Genomic DNA, 20632 nt, shown 5'->3' on the forward strand with positions numbered 1-20632 from the left:
CCCAAATCTGTCCCTAAAGCTTTTGTGGGAAGTATGACTCAGTGCAGTTGTTTGCTTTCAGTCCTGTCAGATAGAACTTGTTATGGGCGCCATGTTTGTTGTAGATGGTGCAGGAGATACCTGCAAACTGATCTAGTCCAGATGATGGCTTAAGCACAGAGGGGAGTTGATTGTTTTTATCCAGGGCTACTTCAGATGAAGCTTGATTCCTGGTCCCCACCGTGTGCCTGGAGCTGATTCTCTCCCTGTGTGTCTTGCCTCCACTGTGTTGTCTTCCTGTCACCTCTGCTCCCTAGCTTTGCTAACTGGGGAGGTGTTTCCATCGCTGTTAGTTTCTGCTCTCTGGATCCTCTCCCAGGCTTCATTCCTCCAGATTTGGAACCTGTGGAGGAGGCAAGGGAGCCCTTCCTCTTCAGAAGGAAGCTCTTAGTAGCAGTTAAAAGTATCTGCTTTTAACTCTTCCTCATTTCCTGAGAAGGGTGGGCAGCTCTCTGGAAATGGGCTTCACTCTACAGGATCTAAATGGATGCGAGGTAAGGGGACAATTCCCTAGGAGAGCCTTCCTATCCGTGCACGCACAGGCAGCTGGCGTATCTTAGCGATACATCTTTTTCCTTCAATTTGACATTGAACATTGGGATTCACAGGGGAAGGAAAAATCAGTTGGTATTGCTGGGATCAAGGACCTAACCTCAGAGACACACCTGCCCCAATGTATCTGGCATTTATTCTTCCCAGAAGAGTCATTCAGCCTAATTGGCCAGTTCTTCAGTTTGTTTTTATGTGTCTGTTTTGGGATTATGTCAGTAAGGAATTACACACCGATATGTTGGGAGTGGGAGGGAAGAAAACTTGTGTTATACTTGGGTCTGATTTCTAAAAATCCCTTAAGCCTTTCTGTTTGCATTGTTCCCAAAGAGTTTTTCTAGAGCTATGCAGAATTAACTTTGATAGTTAAAAATAGAATCAAAAAATTAAAATCATTCTAGGGGCAGAAGTTTCCCAAGGATTGCAGTCTCTGTCTCAGTGAGGTTAAATAAGGAAATTGAATCATGGAAAAGCTCAGGGGCCTCCCCATGTTCATCCAGTCAGAGAGTGGCAAAGCCCAGGTCTGACTGTGATATCTAGACTTTTTACATTGCACTCGAAGACACATACCCTGAGTAGCCTCAAAGTAAGTGCAGGGAGGGAGATGTGATCTGTACTCTGCCAAGGCCAGGCCTGAGGTAAGAGAACCAGGGTGTCAGGAATGCCAATATCTATGCCAGTGACTCTGAAACTTCTAGATTTCAGGACTCCTTTACTTTCTTAAAGATTATTGAGGATGCCCCAAATTTTGCATACATCTATCAATATTTAACAAGTCAGAAATTAAAACTAAGAAAACTTTTTGCAGTTTATCCATTTAAAAAGACAATAAACTCATTACATGCTAACAGGAAAAGAATTTTATGAAAAAGACACTATATTTTCCCAACATAACACATTTACATGAAGGGGAAATTGTTTTAGTAGTTTGCAAATCTCCTTAATGCCTTACTTAATAGAAGGTAGCTAGACTTTCTTATTTGCTTTTACTGATGATCTACTATGTTCTGTTGGCTGTGCAGAACTCCAAGCAATGCTCATGAGGAAGGAGTGAGAAAGAAGGAAATAATTTCCTATGAGAAAACAAACAAACTAACTAACTTACTTTCTCTCTCTCTCTCTCTCTCTCTCTCTCTCTCTCTCTCTCTCTCTCCGATTTTCTCTCTCTCTCTCTGAATTTCTCTCTCTTTCTTTCTTTCTTTCTTTTTTTTTTTTTTTTTGCATTCTGGATCAAACCCAGACCTCATGCATGCTAAGCATGCCCTCCACCACAGAACTACATCCCGAGTCTCATTGAGAAAAGTTTTGAGTCACTGATCTAAAACAACAGTTCTGCCCTCATCTCAGAAACCCAGGGGTTCCCAGCCTGTGCTTTGAGAACTTCTGCTCTGTACAAATACCAAATAAAACTTTTTTTCCATTATCATAATCAAAGTGCCCATGGTTATGGCATAAATGTCAGGATGAAATCGTGGTTAAGAACATAATCATTCAGCTAGAAGAATAAGAGGTTGGATCTCAGCTTTTACTTTTGAATATAAAAGCCAGGAGTTTATTTTGTTTTGTTCCACAATTGATTATTTAAGCATTCCCTTTTCCCTTCGATTATAAAGGTAATATATACTTACAACAAAGGATTCAAACAGAACAGAGGCAAATAAAATTAGTAATTCTCATTATTAAATGAGAAAAAACAATTCTTTTAGCTTTGCTGAATTGCCACTAGGCCAAAGTGAGTTACACAGTGTGCACATGCGTGTCCATATATGTATGACATTTACAAGAATAAAAACTCTGTTTAAAGGTTAGCCGTGCCCTGTTCAGGTATCATAGAAATTCTGTTTAGTAAAGTGCTTGTTCATCTTTTGCCCATTTTTTTCTGTTGGATTATCTGCCTTTATTCTTATTGATTTGTAGGAGTTTATTTCTTACTCTATCAGTCTTTTGTCAGACTTAATATGTTGCTGACACAGAAAAAAATCATAGACTCTCAGTTTATTATTCTGTAAAACTAGGATAAAATATGGTTGGTGTAAAGATTAAATTGGACAAAAGAAGCCATCCTTGTTATAAACTATACAGTGCTACAAAAATGTGAATTTATATCATCCAGTGGTCTTCCCTGCAAGCAAGAATTTAGACATGGTTAGATCCAGTGTTACGTATTTTGTTTTGTTTTGTTTTCCTCAGCATCTACTCAAAAGCAAAGAAAGCAGTGAAATAATGTTGAATAATTCTTTCATAACTTCCAAAAGAATAGCTGCTGTAAGAATGCAAGATAGCACATTACACATCATCAGAACAGTTGTACTTAAATAAGATACACAATTATTCAGAAACATTGATTTTTTTTTAAAAAAATGTGTTCATATAAATCAAAGTGTGCTCTTCAGTGAAGTGCTCAAATTAAAAAAGAGGGAGGAGAGTCAGGCCACTTGACTCTGGGGTACGGTGCCACACTGACCTTCTTTGCTTCCATGATAGGCTTCTCCTGAGTCCTCAAGGCAGACAGGAGCATGTTCTTCAGGGAGATCCATGGGCAAGCAGCTGCACAGGGACAGCTGCTAATGCCGAGTGACATTTCATGGATTGAATGGTGTTACCCTAATACCACTGGCTATAGGAGGCACATAGAGCAGCTGTTAATATTCTCATTTCCAAGGAGAGAAGATTGAAGCCCAAAGACTACAAGTGCCTACTGGCTGGGTAACTGAGATTAGACCCAGAGATCTTTCTGCCCACATGGTCTGTGACTCTTCATTGCTGTCCTGCTCAGTGTGGACAGGGCAGTAATAGCCAGATGGTTGATCTGGAATTACTGAAAACAATTTTAAGAGTGCTATGGTCTGAATATTTGTGCCCTCCCCATTCATATGTTGAAATCCTAAGCCACAAGATGATATTGGGTGTGGGCTCCTTGGGAAGTAGTTCAGTCCTGAGAATGGCTCCCTCACAGATTGGACTAGTCCTCTCATAAAAGAGATTCCAGAAAGTCGATTTCACCCCTTTCACCATGTAAAGACACAGGCAGAAGACCACCACTTATGAACCATGAAGCAGGCCCTCACCAGACAGCAGAATTCAATTATACCAGCACCTTGATCTCAGACTTCCATTCTCCAAACTGATAAATAAATTCCTGTTGTTTATAAGCCTCTCAGTTTATATTGTTTTTAAAACATCCTAAACAGGCTAAGACACAGAAACTGCACTGCTTGCTAATTACCAGCCCTGGGGTACCTGTGGGATGCTGTTTTCCACCTGAATAGAGCCTTGGCAAGCTCCCCCATTTTATCTTCCAGGAGCTCAGGAACAATGTTCAATTACCACATTACATATCAGGCCAGCATATTGCCTGAAACAGGAAGTGCTTCATAACATTTGTTGAATGAATGAATGAGCAAACGAATGAATGAAGGAAAACTTGGCTGGACCACAGAGAAAAGGCTTGTGCACTGAGTAAGGGATTTTTGACTTGATCCTTTGTTCAGTGAAGTTGAAAGAGGGTGAACGGATTATGTTTGTGTTCAGAAAGCCCCATGTGGATGTGAGCAGAGGACAAATGTGAGTGTGTACATATGTGTGTATCCATGAGTCAGCATATTGCAGGTGGGAGAAAGTGTGAGACCTTGTCACCCTATGCGTGCGGCCCTGAGCCAGTGAGAGGAGGAAGGAGATGCATTTGGAGAGTGGAGCCCTGCGACTACAACGGGCTTCCTTTGGAGCCTCAGCAGAGGACCCCCCTTGGCATTGCTGTACTGTCAGGTGGTGGCTGGCTGCTGCTTGTTGTTGATTACAGATTGAAATGCTATACTTCGGTCCCATGCTGCCACACAGCACAGAAATCCAGTGTCACTCTAATGAGGTTTCCGTTTGGATGCTGGAAAGAAAAAAGCCTTTTAATTAGGTTGGTAGTAATTGAGCTCCCAAACCGCAGAAGCCTTTCTCTCAGGAGAGGAAGACACAAATGCAATTAAAAGAAGAAAAGGCACCTAAATGTGGAACCTTGCTAATTCTAAGTCCATTAAAAACAACAGCTGCTTAATAAGTTGAGGCAGCAGATTCATGTCCTGAAGAGCTTAAGGAATAGGAGACCGAACTGGAACTGAGCACGTGTACAGTTTTAACATATGGCTCCTCGTGTGGAACACGGAGAACTGTGAGCTCTACAACTTTTTACCATGAAAATATATTGGCTTGTGTTGTTTTGGAAAAGGAAATGTCTTTCCTCTGTTACAGAACTGTCAGTTTCTCCTAAGCATATCCCCTGTCCTGGAACCCTCTGAGATATAGTCCACTGGGAGCAGTATCCTCTCTGTGGTATCTGCCCAACCCCACCCGTCTCACCCTCAAAGGCACTCAGCAGGTGAGCAGCAGGGCACAGGGGCATGGATATGTTAGAGTGTCCCTGCCAACTTCTTACCTGTATACCACATTTTTATTTTAATAAGAAGCAGCATTCAATTCTCATTTGCATCCCTGCCTGCAGACTACACCCTGACAGATGCTAGGTGCTTTCAATCATTGGGCCTGTTTTTGGTGACTTCGCATTAGTGAACCAGGACAAGTAATTCGTATTACAGGGGAACTTGAGGTCTTAGCTTCCAGCCAAGTCTTCACGCTAACATTAATAAATACTTTCCCTGGAGAGGGTGTTAGTTGCTAATATACGGAATCCTTTAGGTTGCAGTTGAGAGGATTCAATACTAAAACGACAACATTCTAATATAACTATTGTATAAAAGTTGCTCAGTTGCCTCTTTGTGAATTGTTTTTTGCTAGACCCTGCTGGACTTGGCCAGTGATAAAGTACTGCTTGCATCCCAATTGTAAAGGGCAAGTTTGACTAGACTCTTCTTTACATGGTATGTTAGTTCACTTTCCATCACTGTAATAATACCTGAAGTAATCATCCTACAAAAAGAAAAGGTTTATTTTGGTCCATTGTTTTGGAAGTTTCTGTCTGTGATTGGTTGGCCTCTCCCTTTGGGACTGTAGCAAGACAGCTCATTGTGGCAGGAGCATGTGGTAGAGCAGACATGCTCAAGAGCTGCCAGGAATGAAAGAGAGGAAGAGGAAGGGGCTGGAGTCCCACTGTCTGTCTCCTTCAAGAGCAATCCCCTAATGACCTAAAGACTATCTACTAGGCCCCATCTCTTTTTATTTAATTTTTTTTTAGTTGTAGATGGACACAATAACATTATTTTTTTAATTTAATTTATTTATGTGGCACTGAGAATAGAACCCAGTGCCTCACACATGCTAGGCAACTGCTCTAACACTGATCCACAACCACAGCCCCTAGGTCCCCACCTCTTAAAAGCTCTAGTACCTTCCATAGCTCTAGGCCTTTGAGGGATACTTATGATCCAAACTGTAGTAGATGCTTGGTGTTTGAACAACGTTGATACACTGTGCTGGGCTCAGTGGCTGATGCACAAACTTGATACCTTGCTGGATCCCCATGCAGAAAGGTATCTTGGAAATGCAGAAAAATGGGTCCTGGAGTCAGACATATCCCAGTGTGAGTGTATTCTTTGTAAAGTTGCCTTACTTTTCTAACCCTTAGTTTACTCAGTTGTGTAGGATTTATTTTGCAGATGTATGGCAGGGACCTGACATGTTGATTGGCCAGGTAGAGAATATTAGAAGACCCAGACCCACAGGGATGTGGCAGAGCTATAGGCTACAGCATTCTCAACATAGGGTGGGGCTGCTTGACATGGGGCCATGCTTTTTTGGGAGGGAAGCATTGAATATTTATATTTGTTTAAAAGTACATAAATCTAGCAATAAAACTGCCTTTAAAAATTAAAATTTGCACCCAATTTTTAAAGTATGTAAATTATAAATAAGATAAATAGCACAGTCCTTAGCAGACATCATTTCTGGATGGTAGGGCTGCCCAATTTTAATTTCCTTCTTTATACTCTGCCATCCTTTGTAAGTGCTCTATAATAAATGTGTATTACTTCAGAATGAATAGAAAAGCTTAACTCTGGGGAAATGCTGCTGGCATAGATTTGGAAGTGCTTGGTGCATTCTAATTTGCACATACAACAATGATCCCAATAGTCAAATTTCTACATGAATAATTGTATCATTCCTTCTTTTGTAAAGTACATAAGCTGTATTTATGCTGCTTTTTTTTTCTTTTTTCTTCTTTCTTTCTTTCTTGTTTTTCTTTTTTAGGATGAGAAGAACCAAGTTTTAACCACCAATATTTGGCTGCAAATGGTAAGTTAAGACAGTGGCATCCTTGCTTCTGTGTCTGCCTATTTATGCTTCTGGGATGCATGTGCTTGATCAGCAGGGAAGGCAGAGGTTCTGTGAGGAAAAGCCCAGGCTGTCACCCCTGACTCTACACCTGCCAACAACGAATGCTGGAGGTGTCATGCTGCAGACTATAAATTTCTGGCTTAGAGAGTCCTTTAGGTTGGCATTGAATATTCAATACTGAATATCAGCAGGGCTTGATGTGTGCTTCTATTGTACTACTGGGTGATCTGGGGACATTTCAAAACCACTTCAGGCAAGAAAAATAATAAGATGCAGGGCAGCATTTAGATGGTCCCAACCTGTGCTGTAGCCGCTCCCTAGTGCTCTGCAGCACCTGCGTGTCTTCTGTACCCTCAAGAGATGCATGTTTGACTCAGTCTGAGAGTTTCTGTGCTATAAGTCTTCACATTTCATGCTGTAGTGACTTCTGCAAAAACCTCTAAAGATTATATAGATTGAGCATCCCTAATCTAAAATCGATAGTCTGAAATGCTATGAAATCTGAAACATTTTGCACATGACATTCAAACTCTTTCAGATTTCGGATTTTAAGTTTTTAGGTTTTTCAGTTAGAGATCTTCAACCAGCAAAATCTACACGAATATACCAAAATTAAAAAAAAAAAAAAAACTTCAAAATCTGAAATAGTTCCCAAGTATTTTGGATAAGGGATACTCAATTTGTTTTATATTCCTGGATTTTTAACTTGATATCTGTGATGCTAATCTAAATTCAATTAATTACAGGTGATATTGTGCCATCAAGTTGTAAATATTGAAATTCAAACATAAAACTGTTAGTCTTTATTTCACATGGAATCTTAATATCATCATCATAATAATTAACTCTGTGTCCATATCATTTCCTTAAAAAACAATATAAGCAAACCCTTCTTTTTGCTGTTTAATGTTTTACATATCCTCTTTTTCTCCTTGCATCTGCATTTCTGTTATGCTTTTCATGCAGGGTTTTATAAATAATGCAAAATAATTTTGTATTTGAAAGACTTTTATTAATCACTATAACTCATTTTTTTCTCAAATGTAAATGTTTACATAGAAATATTCCTTCAGACCATAAGTGTTTAAAAAGTTCTTCAGATTTGACTTAATATTGCTATTATTATTGGCACATTTTTATTGGTATAAATTTTAATACATAATAATACTTTTTATATTGGAAATTCATGTCTGTGTCAAGATGGAGGTTTGTTTTAAATTAATTTATGTATCCACAGGTGATTCTGTTATTTCTAGACACAAGAGAACAGAACAATACAGTTGTCATCATGAGTTCTTTAACTTAGTTTGTTAATAGATGCAGCAGCATCTTGAGTTGGTAATGAAAGACTTTTGTTAAAAAAATATTATTCAATTCTTTGAACTTCTTCCAGATTTTATGCACAAAATAACATTGTTTCCATCAAATGCATCAGTTGGCAACTTAATTAGTTTCTTCTTCATTTTTATTGAAAGCAAAAAATAAAAGGATTACCCCCTCACCTTTTAAATTATTTGTCACTCAGTTTTTTAAGGTAATTCATACACAGAGACAACTGCAGGCTGATCTTTATTGGTTCTTTGTATAGTCTCCCAAGATGAGTTAAGTGAAGAATGCCTTTCTTTGTAAAGTGGAGTGGGGAGGAGAAGTAAAAATGAGGGCCTGTGGTATTCCCAGGTGAGTCTGTGGGAATGCCATGCAGAGCTGAGAGAGAGAAAACAGATCTGCTTAAATCCATTTGCTAAGTGTCCCAGAGGTGCACTAAGCTATGCATGAGACCCCTTGCAGAACCTGCCCATAATGAGTAGGGTGGAGTCTAGGAGTTTTCTCCTGCAGCATTTAAAGCAGTATGTATGCTTCAGTAGGTAGATTCCATCCCTTTTCTTGTGCCCACCTATTCTAGCTTCCTTCCTTTTCCCTGGGATGCATGATTTGTTCCGCCCTGGAAGGCTAGCCCTGCCTCCAGTGGACATGCCCCATCCTCTGGCACCCGCTGAGAGCATCCCTTTAACAGTTGTCCCCACTACCTTTCTCTTCATACGTGTATCTGTGGGGCATTCACATTCATGCCTCTTTCCACAGTCACCCTTGTCTGGGTAGGGTAGATGGCAGTCCCATTATCCATCTGCACAACTCAAAAACCTCAGTGTCACCTTTAACTCTTGTCTTTCACATCTCACATCTGTTTCATTAGCAAATTCTGACATCTCAACATTTTAAACAGATCCAAGATCTAACCACTTCACATCTGGTCTAAACTGGCATCTTGTCTCATCTCCCGTAGTGTGGAGTCTCCAGGCCAGTCTTCTGTGCAGTGCTTGCCTCCTCTAATGATGTCTGTTCTCAACATAGCAGGCTGTGTGATCCTTTAAGATACAATGAAGGTTAGTCACATGCCTCTCAGGCTCATCTCTTCAGGGTGTCCTGCCTCCCTGTGGAAATTAAGAGCTAAAGTGCCTTAAAGTCAACTTTGATCACCCCCTGCTTAGACCATCCTTCCTTTCCCATCTTCTCTGTCTTCTTTCCTAGCAGTGTTTCCTGCCCTCTTGATGTAAGTAATGCAAACATTATCCAAATACATGTCCACCTCCGGGCCTTTGCATTTACTGCTGTCTCTGCCTGGAAGGTTCTTAAGAACCTGTTGATTTGCTTGATAACTTCTTATTGGTCTCTTCCTAAACAATTGTTTCAGTATGTCTTCCCTGAGCTCCTGTGTATTGCCCCAAACACTCCCTGCTACTTCCAGCCTACACTGTCCCCACTCTTTTGCAGTGCTAGGGGTTGAACCACAGGACCTTCACATGCTAGGCTAGTGCTCTACCACCTATCTACATACCAGCCCCCACTGTATTCCCTTTACATTGCTTCAATTTTTCTTCCAAAGCACTTCTTACCATCATACATATTTTGTATTCACTGGTGTTTGTTCCTAACCTCCAAAAGTTCCTTGCCTTGCCTCCACTAGCATGTGTGCACCAGGAGAGCAGGGCTCTAGCTAGATTTGTTCACTGTTAGGACCCCTAGCTCCTAACCCACTGCCTTTCCAGAATGGCCTAAGATATTACAATACAACATAAAGCCAACACCTGCATAACATTGGGACACTTCAATATAAGGTTAAGCTCTGGCAACTTGGGGGATGATACAGATGCTTTCCCCGTGCCCTCTAAGGAACAAAGCTGTTACTGATGTTTTTCTTACAAAATAAGTGCCATGGACAGCTCTCTCTCTCTCTCTCTGGTGCCCACCTATCTTAGCTCTAAGTTATTGGTTTTCAGCAGAGTATATGATACAGCAATATTTTAAAGGGTATTGGTTTTCAGGAAAAAATATATCTGGATTATTACTTACTGTATTGAGTTCAGGTGCTCCATAAATAAAAATCTTTGCTTTGGAGGATGTCACCAGAGATCTCTAAATTTCTTTGAAGCCCATCTTATTTCTAATTAATACTTGCATTTTCAGAAGCATCTGCAGCTTCATTTATAAAAAGTCTCCTTTACCTACTCAACTTACCTTTGGGAGCACCTAACGTGGAAAATACTTAATGAGGCCATGTGAGGGCACCTAGAAATGTAAGACACAGTTTCCACTCTCAGCCATTTACAATCAGGTTGTGTAATTAACACATTTAAGGAAATGTTAACCACTAAGAGATGATAAATGTTTGAGGAGATGGAAATGCTAATTACTCTGATTTAATCATTACACATTGTGTACATGTGTTGAATTATCACACTCCACTCCATAAGTATGTGCAGTTATATGCCAATTAATTTTTTTAAAGTCAGAAGAAAGTAGAAAAGCTTGACATAGCAAGACCAAGTGGTTTCTTAGAAATATTGCAGGGGACAGACTGATGGAAGGATGGAAGAAGTCAAAGGTGGGAACAATCCTGTTTTATAGTAATGGGATACAGGTGAAGTCCCAGACTCCTCTAAATAGGAAGATCTGGGAGCACTGGCATTCCATCATTAATTGATACTTCTTTTCAGGTGCCTGCCATATTGAAAACCAATTCTCTTATGGCAAGTGCACTTATAAAGCTGAATAATGACATTTATTTGGAATGGTGATGCAGAAACTGTGAAAGTACTCCAACTAAATTTTTAAGGCATCCCAAGAATCTTGGGTTTAAAACAACTCTTAACAGTTCCAAGGTTCAATCCTGTGCCTCTGTGTCCCCGGCTCCTGCTTGGTGCTTCAGTCTAGAAACCCTGGTGTTCTTATGTGTCACACCATGGACTTGGGAGATTTGGGCAAGAGATCCTTAACCAAGGGCAAGCTTGGAAGCTTCCCCCAAACCATTTCTAAATGGTCCTTGTTTTTGGGTTTCATCATGAGTGATCAGCCTGGCGTAACCTAGCCTGAGTAGTGGACATGTACAGGAACCAAAGCTAGATATTGAAGGCAGAAAAGGCAGAGTATCTGGAAAAGTAGTAATGTGGGCAGGAGGTAAACAGATTCAAGGAAAAGGCTCTGAGTCATGGGTTTTTATTTTCCACAGTTTTATGTTGCTGAATTCCTGTTCTGAAAATCTGAATCCACATAACTTTATCTCTAGGGTATTTAAACTCTGAGGTTAGTTTTCTGCAAATGATAGTTTTCCTACACATGCAAAATGGAAGAGGCAGAAGAATAAAAAATAATTAAATTCTCTTTGACCTAAAGTTTGTTGATTTTATTATCGTTTCTCCCAGTTGTCCTTGATTTTTTTTCTGAGTTTCAGATTATTCGGATAACCTTAAGGAATATGAAGTTGCTGATCTCTCTATTTAGTTCTTCATATTCCTAGGAGGAAGCAGTTGGTATATGGTCTCTGTAACTGTTTTATCACTTTGGGAGGTCTAACAGACCTAATCTGATTTAATGTATCAGAAGAAATGACAGCAGCCATTTCGTTATCTAAAGAGACACATGAGCCATTCAGAGACTTACATTTGCTTTGTTAAACTCTGTCTTCTTTTGATATCTTGCTCATTCTTCTCTTTAGATTTCCCAGCCTTCTTTTGTTTATTCTCTATTTTTAACCTTCTAATTTTAATTATGGTACTAATTGCATTCAATCATAGAATGTTAGATTGTAAACCAAATTATTTCTAAAATGTTTACCTTTTAAATTTCTGCATTTATTTTCTCTAACACATTAAAACGCAGCACATCATGGTCATAGTTTAGCCAGCCAGTGACCTGCTTAGGACCTTGATTGCATGCAGAGGATTAGGGTGGGGTGATTAAATCATTATATCTCACTGGGAAAGCAGTTTCGGAGCCAAGAGATGGAAAGAGGCTCACTTTCCTTCTTGGTGATCAAAGTAGTTGATTGGAAGGGTTGTCAAAAATAGGATTGGATGGTGTTTTCTGACTCCAAATATGTGATATCTTTTTCAACAGCAACAACCAACTCTACAACACCAGCTGGGTGTTGAACAATTTAATTTAGTTCTGACACTATCTACCTTGAGTTAGCGTCAGAACCCACAAGCTTGAGAGCTCAGTCCCACAAGGCTGCCTCCACTTCAGACACTTGCTGCAAGTGGGGTGCCTAGGACACCCGTACTTCCACCTGCCTGAATGTACATTCAGGTGTTTCTACAACCCTCCTTCACTTTAGATTTAACATTCTTCTAGAACAGCTCACAGTTCTTGGGTGAATACTTAAGTTTACTGGTTTATTCTGAAGGATGTATCTCAGGAACACACAAATGGAAGAGACATAGGGCAAAGGATGGGGAGGGGTGAGGAGCTTGGACCTTTCTTGAGTGCACCATCCCCCATGCATCCCTGTGTCCATAGCCCTGAACCAGAAGTTCCCTGAACCTTTCTGTTATAACCCAGTTTTGTTTTATAACCCATTCTCCTGGAGTTGGGATGAGAAGAAATTGAAAGTTCCCACCTTTTAATAATATGATTGGCCTTTCTGGTGACCAGCCCCCATCAGGAAGCTACCTAGAGACCTAAACCTAAATCACTTCATTAGCATAAACTCAGGTATGGTCCAGAGGACCTCTTTCACAAAAGACTCCTAGCACCTAGGAAATTGTAAGGATTGGGAAAACCAAATATATTTCTTATTATACTAAAAGGTATATTTTTTAAAGGAAAGAAAATTTTCCCTCCCCCCTCCATTTCCATGCTGGTCTGTATGCACACACACACCAAAAAGTCTCCTATGACCTCAAGGTAGGTCTAATAGGGCCCAGGTGTCAGAATCACAGAAGAATCTAGACTCCTATTGTGCTTTTTAGATCAACAGCTCTTGTTCGCTGCATATCCCATTTATAATCCCACACCCTCTTCTCTTGAAGACTCAATGAGAAGAAATTCCAGAGGGAGAGAAGGAACAGAATATTCTATTGTATGGGAAGATCAGGGATTATTGCCATCTCTAGGTTCATTGATGCTGCTTTCCAGGTGCCACCACATGGAAAAGGTGCCAAGTGTTGTCTACAGAGATGTTGCTCTGTGCTTCGCCCCTTAGGGATCTAACTTCTAATTGGAAGCAAATGTTTTGAGAGGATAAACAACATATATCTGAAACTAGACTGTTGACAGGCCTTATTCTATGTCCTTTCATAGGAAACCCATGGAGGGCAGCAGAAGGTTCCTGCTCCAGTTCCCAACATCATGTTGGCCCTCACTCTTCTACATCTTTGGCCAGAGCTCAGTTATTATAGTTCAAGCATCCTGTAGGATTTTATATAATGGAGGAGTCTCTTTCTGTCTTTTGTTATCATTTATCACTTGACTACTAGAATTTTTACTTGCCACTGCACACATCATCTCATCTCATTCTTGCCACACTATGAGTTTTGTGTACATACAAGGAAGTTGCCACTCGGAAAGTGAGATTACCTATTTAAGCTCACACAGCAACACTGTACCAGAACCTTGGCACAAGCCAGGTCTGTTTGATTCCCAAACTCCCTGCAGCTCCATGTTTCTTTCTGTGGGCCAGACTGGCTTTGGAGTAAGGGAGAGCAACATGAGCAGTTGGTCAGCACTTTTAGAGATAGCATACAGTCCATGCTTTCATGGGGGCTGCCTTGTCAGTATACAGATTGAGTTAGAAGAACCAGCTCTGAAACAGTGCAGAGATCACTTTGCTTGAGATCATGTAATGCAATTGAGTCCTGACCCAGTGACTGCTTCCAAAGATACAGGACTCTGAGTCTTAGTCTCTTGTAAATAAGAATAGTGATCATGCTCTCCTCCATGGATTGTGATGAACATGGGCATGCACGTGATGCTGTGCTGCCACCTGGTGAGGCACTGAACCTGAGGAATATACACAGCTGGGTGTGCACATGCAGGAGGAGGTGTGGAGTGTTGGGGAGGTAGCATGCAGCCTGGACTGCTGCCTTTAGATAGGTCTAAGCTTGACTGACCAAGCAGTTTCTTTCCCTGTCTCCCTTCCATCTTCTGACCATTGTTTGAGCACATGGAAGAGTCCAGTAGGTTGCATCCCATGACTAAACACTTAAGGTCACTCCAGGTGAACTGGGCTGGCACGAAATAATCGCACAGAGTGATACCTTTTTATTTGGATCCTGTGACAGCTTCTCTGACCTTAGGGGTCTGTGGAAAGAGAGAGAGAAAGGAACATGTGCTGAACCCTTTTATTGGGAAGAAGCCATTCAAATGAGGCAAGGGGTAGGATTACAAAGGAATAGGTGAGTGTAGCTCAACTTCCACGGATGATGCCTGTACCTGAAGACCTGCCTTGCTATCTGAACTGGGACAATGCCCAAGTCACCACGAAATGTAGTGATTGGTCAGAGCCTAGTGATTCAAGACTGGAAGGTGTGGTCATTCAGAGTGGCTTCCCACACCAGTGCTTGCTTATAACTTGCTTATAACTCACCTTTCCGAGCAACTCCTGGATTCCTAGGGCCCTGATTAGCATTACTAATAGTTGCTATAATTGGCTTTATAATAATCAGTGACCAATCCAGAGATACATCCCAGGGTGAGATATAAAGAAAGCATAGAAATTGGTATGGAAGAGCTTTGTGCCCAGAGCAGGGAGAGAAATAAAGAGGAGCACAGGGCCAAGGGTCCTGAGAAAGATCAGACTTCAGAAAACACCTTTGGTGGCACCCAGATGTTCCTGACAGACAACTTGAACAAGACCAGCCCTTCCTCAGTGTTCTCCTCCCATACCCTCTCCAATAGCCCTTGTCTAATTAGAGACCATAGCAGGGTACTTCTCAGTCCTAAATACCCCTGATGAGGCTTCCCAATGATATTTGTTAACATATTCTCATTCTCTGAGGTCCCTGGCTGTAAAATGATATTATTTACCTTAGTATCTTCTCCTGTCTGACTTCAGATTGTTTCAACTCTCAGATAACCTTTGCAGATATACCTGCCCTCCCCAGAGTTTGGTTAGATGTCTGGGACATGGCCTTGGGCCCCTGTTGCCAGTATCAATAGTTCTAAACCCACCATGCCTCATCTATAATTCCTGAATTTCAACAGTTCTGAAAATTCATTTCTCCCTCTTCCCTTGATATTTTTGTAACCTTGCATCAAATTCATTTGATCTGAAATGAAATTGAAATTGATGTGCAATTGAAGCATTTATTTATCTCTCAGTGTAAATATGTAAGTTTCAGAGCAAAAATAACAGTGTTTGATTAAGGGACATCTGCCTTGGTTCCAGCTGGAGGTGTTGTATAGGGTACCTTTCTAAATATTGGAAAGTCTGTTCCAGAACATGGGTGGTCCCAGGGGAAATGAAAACAGAATGGGGCCTGATTATGATACAGTTGTATTATCTGCTGGGCCCACACCTGTCATCCTTGAGATGCCATGGTGGGTAGAGTGCTGGTTTCATGACACTGGTGGGGAGCTAGGGTTCCACCTCTATGGTCCCAATAGAATTTGGCCCTAGAAATGGCACGTTAGCACCTGATCCTGGGATGGAGAACCCCAGGCAAGAGCCTTCCTCTGTTTGTACAGTAGACACTCAGGAATCTAAATTAATTCCTGGACCTGAGTTTGTGCATCTATGAATACTTTCACATTCCTCACCTGCGTCCTTCTATCCTGACAGTGTCCCACTGTCCAGGCTCAGTGTTTGCATTGGTAGGTCCTGGTTTTAGAAGCATTGTTGTTGTAACTGAAGCAATCCAAATCTAAGAATATGCCCTTAGAATTTCTGAGAGTCTCCCACGCATTTGCACAGTACTGTTTTCATGGAAATAAATGGTATATATTTCCACAACCTGATTTTTATTCCAGTTGAAATAAATAAATTTATTTTTTTTCAAAATGTCCTTAGAATGAAAACTTGAAAAGCAGAAGAGTTATTCATTTGGCTAGAAGGAACCCATCACTGTGGGAGAGAAGGCTCCAGGGCATGCAGTGGGTTGGAATTAGCTTTAATGTTACCATCTAAATGTGGTCATGGTGACAGCAGAAACTTAAATGTGATTTTTATGCTATTCATGATCATTTTGGAAGGATTTATTTAATTCCCAGTTGCCTAATATTGTATAGACAGCAACTCAGTTTGTGTAAATATAAATGTCTGGAACTCTTTTTCACTTTGAATATACCTAATAATCTCTTACAAGAAATATAAGTAGGCCAGGAAGCAAAGTGCTGCTAATGTCATTGTCTGTGTGCCAGTCTTGGACAGATCACTATTTACAATGGAATATGTCAGAATATCCAGGCGTGAAGACTGTTCGTTTTCCAGATGGCCAGATATGGAAACCAGACATTCTTCTCTATAACAGGTAAGAACTCTGGACAAAAGGAAAAGTGATTTTTTGCTTGTATATATGTGGCAATCAAGCATATTCGAACATTTTATAGAAATGCTGGATATGCTATCTATAATTGGAACCATTGCTCCTCATGAAGTTTTGCAAGTGACCAGGACTTTGAGAAGCAGCTTTGTCCCCACCCCACCCCACCCCACCCCGGCTGGTATTTTCTGTGTTTGCATGCAAGTTCAGGTTTTCCCACATGTTGTCCAAGGTCACCTTAGGGGTCATGCATTATAGGTGCATAACACCTTTTCTCTGCATATTTGGGTATGAAGCATTCATGTGTAAGAGTACATTTGCTCTCTGAATGGCAGCGGTTGCCATCAACAGCAGAAAGTATGTGCCTATGGGATGTCCAGGTGGAGTCTTCTTCATTTGTATTAGGAGAGCTCTGTTGCAAAGGTGACTAAGTTCATAAAGACTCTCGCCTTTAGCTGGTCAGGGAAACAAGCAGCCCATGTTGCCCACTTGACATAAGTAAAGTATAATAATATTCTACTAGTTTTTCTCCTGAGGGCAAGAAACAAAGGATTCATCAATAAGTCAAGGCTGTTTGTTATGGAGAGCAGATGACTTAGAGCAAGAATCTAGGCAAGAAAAATTTCTAGGAGTAGTAAAATTATTTGTTAAACCACTTAGCCAAATAAAGATATCTAGACTATCTCTTCTATTTTATACATGATGACTAGATTAAGATAAAATAAATTTTCTAATGAGGCAGACCTCTTTAGTTCCATCTGGAGGGAGAACGGAGTCTGGACTTTTCAGGATTCAGAGAATGGTGTGACCATCTATCACTGTCCTCCATGGTCACTTAGTGAGCCCCCTTGAGCCAGCTAATAGGTTCATCCTATATTGCTCCTTCCAGAAGCCTGAACAATTCTGTTTCTTATGGACTTCTAATTCTGTTTTTGCTGCTGGGGTCTTATTTCCCTTGAATCATTGGACCTGTTTTTAGAAGAATATCTCCTCAGCTGCTGGCATTTTCTGCAGCTTAAATAAAGATCAAGAGACTAATGGGAAAGGCAATGGGAACTTTCCCGGGTACTGCTAGGCAATGTTCTTCACCTAAGTGGTGACTGCAAAGATATTTATTAAAAAACACCTTTAATCTCTAGGTACTCTACTTAAATATATTTAATATTTTAGAGGTGGGAAAAAAACAGTTTGGACAACTGAGCTTTGAAAACTGTCTAATGTCCAAGTATATAATCCCTTTTTGAGGGGATGAAGCATGTGAACTTTTATGCTGGACTTTGGGTCATCTCTTTCTTAGGGTCTGTATGAGTTTGCTAGGGCTCCTGTAAAAAGAGTACCATAGACTGGATGGCTTAAAAAAACAGACATTTGTTTGCACACAGTTCCAGAGACCAGAAGTCTAAGATCAAGGAGTAGGCAGGATTGCTCTCTTACAAAATATTTAAAACTATTTTAAAGTAACTATAGATTCATAGTAAGTTTCAAATATGTGTACAGGGAGGCCCTGTGCACCCTACACCCCACCTTCACCCATGTTGGCCTCTTACTTTAGTATAGCACAATGTCAAAACCAGGGAATTGACATTGGCAAAATTCACAGAGCTTGTTCAGATTTCATTTGTTATGTATTTGTGGGGGGGAGTCCATGAAATTTTATCACGTGTATCTTTGTGTAGTCACAATTGTGATACAGAACTTACCATTATCATAAGGCTCCTTTGTGGTACCTCTTGATAGCCCCTCCTGCTGTTCCCAACCCATGCCCAATCAGAGTTGGTTTCTTCTGATCCACTCTCTGCAGCTTACAACTGTCCATCTTCTGTGCTTGTCTATGTCCTAACCTTTTCTTAATATAATAGTTTTTCTCCTGAGGGCAAGAAACAAAGGATTTTCTGATTATACATCAGTCAGATTGGACAGTGACTACCCTAATAACCTCAATTGTTTTAAATTACCTCTTTAAAGGCCCTATGTACAAATATAAGTCACATTTTGAGGTACTGGGGTTTAGAATTCAACATACGAATTTTGGAGGTAGCAATTCAGATAGTAACAGGCATTATGGCCGACTGCTTATAAACAAAGCTCTGAGGTTGAACAAATCAGGATGTAAATTATAGCCATAAAATATGCCATATTTAAAACTTTTGATTATTCCATTTGTCCTTTGCACAGTGAAGGAAATGCCAACTTCACAGAGTTCGGAAGGAAATCTCTATGGATGTTTGTAGCATGTTTAATGTGGTACTTAGCAATGATAAACATTTAGTCATGGCATGTGTATTAAGAGAGTATTTTAACAGTTGAAAAAGAATGTGTTTCACAGTTCCTAATTCAGTTTTCTTCATCTGGAATCAATAATAGATTTTATAATAAGGCTATAAAAGATGGGTTTTTATATCTGTGTGTAAAACTGTTAACTCCCAAATATAAAAAGTTTGATGATTCAACTATTCTGGCTAAAGAAGAGTTGCTCAAGTGTTCTGTATAATTGAATTTGAAGGAGCAAAGATACAGTAGTTTCTGCCTGACATATGACACAGGCCCTCAGGAATAATGCCATATTCTTTCTATGCCTGGCTCAGAATTCTGTTTTTCTCACATCTGCCTTTAAGCTCTCCTTAGCAAATTTTCTCTTTCATCTTCTGCTCCTTTCCTGTTGACAGAGTCTTCCAGAATCGCTGATGGAGCATATAGAGGCTGTCATGCCTTATGCTTTAATTTTTCTGAGCAGTGGGATGTAGGACTTCTTTCTGAAGTAAACTGCTAAATGTATGGCTTTCATGCTCACATGAATCGTTTACAGAGAATATTATTTAAGCCTGTCTTAGACATGGCACCCATAATCTATTGCTACAGAACAAACTACCCTAAATTTAGTGGCTTAAATAAACAGAAAACTCCTATTATTCTCAGGATGCTGTGGACTGACTGGACCCATGTGGCTGGGCTGGTTGTCTATTCCATGTAACACTTTCAAAGAGTAGTCAGCTGGAATTAGAATACCAGGGAACACAGTCACACTGCTGGAATAAGCTGGCTGGCAAGAATGTTGGCAGTGGCTGGAAGCTTAGCTGGGGTTGAGTGTTGTGCCACTTGGGTTTTCTTTTCCTGTCCTTTTCCACAGGTGCATATGTCCCCCCAGCTTGGTGGTTGGAAACAAGAGGAAAAAAGTAGGGGCTGCCCGGCGTCTTTGGGACTGAGCATGGGAGTCCCAGAATGGTCTGTCATCCATTCTGTTGGGCAAAGTAAGCAGAGGTGCAGAGTCAAGGTGGGGGGAATTGGTCCCATCTCTCTAGGCCATGCAGGAAAGGATTGAAGCAAAGGTGAGCTCTAGGGGAGATTAGCTGTCAGATGCTAAAGAAGGAAAATGATGAAATTGTGAAGGTCAGATTAAAAATTTGGGGAGAACAGGAAGAACAGACTAGGCATGCATATTGAAAGTACTGGCTAAATGGAACACTCAACTAAATTCATTCTGTAAGAGGATTAGTGGGCTAAGAGAGATTGTTTCAAACTAAAACATCGTTGGATAATTCCTAGACTCTATTCAACAGCTTCCCTTTGCTGGCTAGACGTACTGCATGGGCCCCCAGGTATGTATGGACTGGCCCACCTTTCTAAACCTGCTATTCCCTAGCCCCACTGTCTCACCTCATTGATACATGCTGAGTCTTCTGCAGACAGGCTATTTAATCAGAGTTCCTCTTTGGGTGAGGAATTCCCACCTCCCTTATCCTTTCAACCTAACAGAAAGGGGTTCGTGTCCCTACAGCACTTAAGGGCTTCTCTTTCTCAGGGGACCTGATAGAGCACTTAATACATATTCATGAACAGATAAAGTGGAAGGAGGATATAGGAATTAATAGGAGGAGGAGCTGAGAGGATGTTGCTAAGAATGGCCAGAGAAGAAATAAAGCAAAGAGAATAAATCATATTGGCAACCCAGAAAACATTGAAATATGAAAGAGTCCAAAAATTGACATTGGAATTAGCAAAAATGGGTT

The 20632-nt window shown here is 40.6% G+C and overlaps 1 pseudogene; it reads left to right on the forward strand.

Annotated features, from left to right (window-relative positions):
* Nucleotides 1-20632, forward strand: part of LOC144374759 (neuronal acetylcholine receptor subunit alpha-7-like) — a 107081-nt pseudogene that overhangs the window by 41323 nt on the left and 45126 nt on the right.

The sequence above is a fragment of the Ictidomys tridecemlineatus genome, unplaced genomic scaffold, assembly GCF_052094955.1.
Source record: "Ictidomys tridecemlineatus isolate mIctTri1 unplaced genomic scaffold, mIctTri1.hap1 Scaffold_859, whole genome shotgun sequence".
Lineage (NCBI taxonomy): Eukaryota > Metazoa > Chordata > Mammalia > Rodentia > Sciuridae > Ictidomys > Ictidomys tridecemlineatus.